Below are 6000 nucleotides of genomic sequence, written 5' to 3'. Positions count from 1 at the left end.
CGTCAGCCGAACCCTCCACTCGGCCGAGACCCGGTACCAGATGATAGAGAAGGTGGCTCTCGCCCTGGTCCTCACAGCAAGACAGATGCACCCCTACTTCCAAAATCATTCCATAATTGTAAGAACCGACTACCCTATTTTCAAAATTTTGTCTAAGCCGGATCTTGCAGGGAGGATGATAGGATGGTCAGTCGAGCTCTCTGAGTTCGACATACACTACGAACCGAGAGGCGCCATCAAGTCCTAATGCCTGGCCGACTTCTCGGCCGAGCTGACACCACTACCCACCCTCTCGGGCGGGTGGACGCTCTCTGTGGATGGCTCCTCAAATAAGACAGCTTGTGGAGCGGGAGTCGTCCTGGAGGGGCAGGGCGACCTCTTATTGGAGCAAGTTCTCCAATTCGGATTCCGAGCGACCAACAACCAGGCCGAGTACGAGGCCTTGCTCGTTGGGCTGAACCTAGCCTACGACATGGGAGCGCGCGAAGTTACATGTAGAAGCGACTCCCAGGTGATGGTCGGCCAGGTCAATGGAGAGTTCGAGGTTAAAGAGCCCCTGCTGCAGCGATACTACCATGCGGCCAAAAACAGCATCGCCCGCTTCAACAAAGCACCCTTAGAGCACATACCGAGGGAGGACAACAAAAGGGCCAACATCCTGTCCAAGTTGTCGGTCACCAAGAAGAAGAGCCACCAGAGGTCAGTCATACAAATATGGTTGAGACACCTCAGTGTGACTGAGGCCGAGGCCGAATGCCTGGCTATAGAAGAGGCCGAGGCTGAGACAGAGAACTGGATGACACCCATCATCCAGTACCTCACGGACGGCACATGCAAGGCCGATCAAGAAAAGGTGATGAAACAACAATGCGCCCGGTACACCATGATCAACGAAGATCTATACCAGAGAGGTTACTCGCCCCCCCTGTGAAATGCATCACCAACAAACGGGCCGAGTACATTCTGGCCGAGATCCATGAAAGGATCTGCGAAAACCACGCCGGGGCGAGGACGATGGCCACCAAGGTTCTGAGGGCCGGCTACTATTGGCCGACCATACAGGGCGACTGTGCCAAATACGTGAAGAAATGCGCCAAATGCCAAGAGTTTGGTCCCCTTCACCACACCAGGCGGGAAGAGCTGCACAACATCATCTCCTCATGACCGTTCGCCATTTGGGGGATGGACATCATCGGCCCTTTCTCCCCGGGGAAAGGGCAGACCAAGTTCCTCCTGGTGGGAGTCGACTACTTCACCAAGTGGATCGAGGTCGAGCCCCTTGCCTCCATCTCGGCAAAGAATGTGCAAAACTTCGTATGGAGGAGCATTGTCTGCCGGTTCGGCGTCCCGCACACGATAATAACTGACAATGGCCGACGGTTCATTGACCGAGGCCTACAGTCCTTCTATGACGACCTGTGCATCAAGTCTATAACAGCCTCGGTAGAACACCCGCAAACTAATGGGCAGGCCAAGGCCGCCAACAAAGTCGTACTCAACGAGGTGAAAAAGAGGCTGGGCAAGGCCAAAGGCCGATGGACCGAGGAGCTGATCGAAGTACTCTGGGCATACAGATGCACCCCCCAGACTACCACACAGGAAACACCCTACAGCTTGACATACGGAACCGAGGCCATGATCCCGGTTGAGGTGGCCCAGCCCACCATACGATGACAAATGTTCGACCTCACCCTAAACGAGGAAATCCTAGCAGTCAACCTCGACTTGGTAAGTGAGTTTCGTGACAAAAGCAGGATTCGGGAGGCCGCTTGCAAAATCTGGGCGTCCAAGCGGTACAACACAAAGGTCCGACCGAGGAGTTTTTAGAAGGGCGACCTCGTCTAGAGAATGCGTAGCGATGCGAGAAAAAATGAAGGGAAATTCTCATCCAACTGGGAGGGGCCTTTCCGAGTCCGAGAAGTCGCACAAGGGGCAGCATATCATTTAGAATGGCTTTCAGGAAAAATTGTACCGAGGACGTGGAATGCCACGCACCTCAAGTTCTATTACAGCTAAAATCAATAAAGTCACGCACTCTTTCCTCACCCAACCAGGGAGGTTTTAACGAGGCGTTTTCATCAAAATACTGGCAAAGTTCTTCTGCAACCACTCGCCTCGACATATCCTGCCGAAACCGACTACCCAAACTTACTCAATTAACATCGCAAGTAATGGCCGACCGCCAAGCACACTTGCTCGATTAACATCGCAAGTAATGGCCGACCGCCAAACACACTTGCTCGATTACCATCGCAAGTAATGGCCGACCGCCAAGCACACTTGCTCGATTAACATCGCAAGTAATGGTCGACTGCCGAACACACTTGCTCGATTACCATCGCAAGTAATGGTCGAACGCCAAGCACACTTGCTCGATTAACATCGCAAGTAATGGCCGACCGCCAAGCACACTTGCTCGATTAACATCGGAAGTAATTGCCGACCGCCAAACACACTTGCTCGATTACCATCGCAAGTAATGGCCGACCGCCAAGCACACTTGCTCGATTAACATCGCAAGTAATGGCCGACTGCCGAACACACTTGCTCTATTACCATCGCAAGTAATGGCGGAACGCCAAGCACACTTGCTCGATTAACATCGCAAGTAATAGCCGAACGCCCAATTATACTTGCTCGATTTCACAATCGCAATTAAACGGCCGAACGCCCAAATTATACTTGCTCGATTTCACAATCGCAATTAAACGGCCGAACGCCCGATTATGCATTCTTCAACCGTCGTTATAAGTCAGGTTTATAACGACGGTTGTGTCAACCGTCGTGATAAGTGGCTCTTACTATTTAAAAAAAAAAGAGTCTTTTAAAGACAGTTCTCCTGGGAACCGTCGTTGTATGTAGGTAGTTTTAAAGACAGTTCCCTTGGAACTGTCGTTATATGTTGGTTTTAAAAAATAATTGTTTTTTAATAAATCTCAAATCTGCATACCAATTCCAGAAAATCAAAACATTTAAAATCACAATTTAAATATAAAAAAATACATACAACAAATTATAACATTATACAAAAAATTTTGTTAATATATGAAAAAGTATGTCATTCTAATGATTTATGGTTACAAAATACTTTGATCATGTTGTTCTCACATACTCCAATGCTTTCGAATCTAGCGGGTGTTGGTCATTGAACAACTGTGACATTTGAAATTTTTTGAATTAGTGCATGAATAATAAACCCCAAATTTTAAAGTGTTTATTGTATTGAGGTATTACCTGATCCCAACCTTTAGTAATTGCAGTTTGCAAAATAGTCAACATCCACTGTATAACATAATAACCGCACTCATAATTTTACGATTGCATGTTGGACTGCATGCGAAAATAAATGTATTAAATGAATGAGTGAAACACATTAAATTGAGTGAACAAATATACTTTAAATACCTTAAGGTACATCAGGATACGAAGCAAGTCCTTCTTCAAGGAACTCTTAAAGATGGCCTGTACACTTTTCCTGGCTTAAAGTCTTCCTCACACTACTCTGCTAATTCTCTTTCTTTCACTGGAAATAGTGCTACTATCAACCTTTGGCATCAACGCTTTGGTCATTGTCATTTTAAATCCTTAAAGCAAATTCTTTCGTCTTGTAATATCTCTGTAAAACCTGATCTTCATTTTTGTGCTGCCTGTGCGCGTGCTAAGTGTCATCAGTTTCCATATCCCACTACTTTAATTGTTTATGCTGCTCCCTTACAGCTTGTATATACTGGTATTTGGGGACCAGCTTTTGTGCCTGCTTCTAATGGAGACAGATATTATGTGTCTTTTCTTGATGCTTTTACCAAATTTACATGGATTTATGTTCTGCATACCAAGTCTCAAGTTTCGCATGCTTTCAAAAAGTTTAAAGTTCTGGTTGAAAATCAAACTGGCCATAAAATCTGTAATTTGCAAACTGATAATGCACGTGAATTTCTTTCCTTAACTCCTTTTCTTTAACAACATGGTATACATCATCGTCTAACGTGACCTTACACGCACCAACAAAATGGTTTTGTGGAAAGAAAGCAACATATACTGTGGATATGGGTTTAGCTTTGCTTGCCCACGCTAACCTTCCCTTAAAATTTTGGGTTGAGGCTTTTATTTCTTTTGTTCATATCATTAATGTTCTTCCCTCTCCTATTATACAAGGGGACACGCCTTATCATAAACTCTTTCACACCACACCTAATTACGCTCACTTTAAGGTTTTTGGTCGCGCTTGTTATCCTAACCTTCGCCCCTATAACACACGTAAATTTGCTTTTCATTCTCAGTGTTGTTTGTTCCTTGGCTATAGTCTTCACCATGTTGGTTATATTTTCCTAACTGCAGATGACAAAACTATTATTTCTTGCAATGTTATCTTCAATGAAACCCAATTCCCCTATAATGCACAAACGCGTCCCTTTGTTGTTTCTTCAGGTGATACCTTGCCTACTGTTCCTTCTATTCCTTCTCTCACCGTTTTGTCGTTCCATGCTCCTCCTGCTACTCCTCCTGCTGCCACTGCACCGATCCCTGCCTCCACCACAACCAACGTCCTTCTGATGGTCACTCGTGCAAAAGTTGGTACTCACAAACCAAAGGTGTATCTCACTTCTCTCCCTGACGTTCCTCATATTCCTTCTTCTGTTAAAACTGCTCTTGTTTCCCCGCTTTGGTCCACTGCTATGCAAGATGAATACAATGCTTTGCTTTCTAATAACACTTGGACCTTAACTACTCTCCCTCCCTGATATGAGTTGGATTGACACTAACAAGATACACAACAATTAAGGAGGCTTAAGGTCATCTCAATGGAGGATAATGCCATCCAAGAGAGAGGCCAAACTCATTGAACAATGAGTGCCATGTCCTTATCACAAACACTTGGCGAAATTGAAAGGAAAGCAAGAACTAATCAAGAACACAAATAGAAACACAAATGCTACATGTAATATATCAAACTGGACAGAATTGAATCTAGAACAAGTTGCACCGATTGAAAATAACAAATGAATAAGATGAACCGAACATAATCTTAAGGCAACACATAGGACACAAAATAATCGGTGAAAAAGATGAAGAACACTTAAAGAACTCTAGATTACGAATGAAAACAGCAAGGAGATGAAAGAAATGGAACTTAGATGGTTGAAGAACCGGCTGGAATGGATTAGGAGAATGATCACGCCACTTGGTGATGGAGTCCCAAGATGAGTGAAGGAAGCCGCCACTTGAAGCTCTCCAAAAGCTCACAAGATGAGACTATGCTAAGGAGATCAAAATCTCACAAAAGGCTCTCTCAAAATGAGTAGAGTTTCTCTATATCAATTATCCAAATCTCAATTTACAAGAGCCCAACCTCTCTATTTATAATAGAAGAGGGCTGAAATGAAACACAAATGAAACTCAAAGTTCCCTCCAAATTCAAATGCAAATTGGTGCCACCTAGTCATGAAGTAAGTGTGATCCACTTCCTATTTTCAGCACCTCCTAAAATGCGTCTACACCCCCCCCCCCCTAACTATTCACACTTCTTATTTAATATTGACACCTCCTTCAACTATACAAAATTAATTCAAATGATGCTCTTTTATTTAATGTTTGGCCTTGCCCCTCATGGTTTGGACTTGGGCTTCTTGGGCTTTGGCCTTCTTGGGCTTGGGCTTTGGGCTTGGACCTCATCTTTTGAAAAGACTAATAAGAAGAACTTTAAATGATTTTGCCCTTGTCCATTCTTCCTATTAACAACATCTTTTTTATTCTCATCACTCCCAATGCATCGCTGGTTGGGTGCAAATGGGTCTTTAAAACTAAGCTAAATGCATACGGCTCATTTCTCTAATGGCCAAAGGTTTTCATCAAACGCACGAACTTGACTATGCTGAGACCTTTAGCCCTGTGGTTCGTCACACTACCGTACGCCTTGTGCTCGCCCATGTTGTTACTTCAAGATGGCCTGTCCGTCAAGTTGATGTTAACAATGCATTCCTTAACCGTGATCTAAGTGAA

The sequence above is a fragment of the Phaseolus vulgaris genome, chromosome 7 (assembly GCF_051622355.1).
Source record: "Phaseolus vulgaris cultivar YP4 chromosome 7, ASM5162235v1, whole genome shotgun sequence".
NCBI lineage: Eukaryota > Viridiplantae > Streptophyta > Magnoliopsida > Fabales > Fabaceae > Phaseolus > Phaseolus vulgaris.
The sequence above is the reverse complement of the archived record's forward strand: the minus strand, read 5'-3'. Positions refer to the sequence as shown.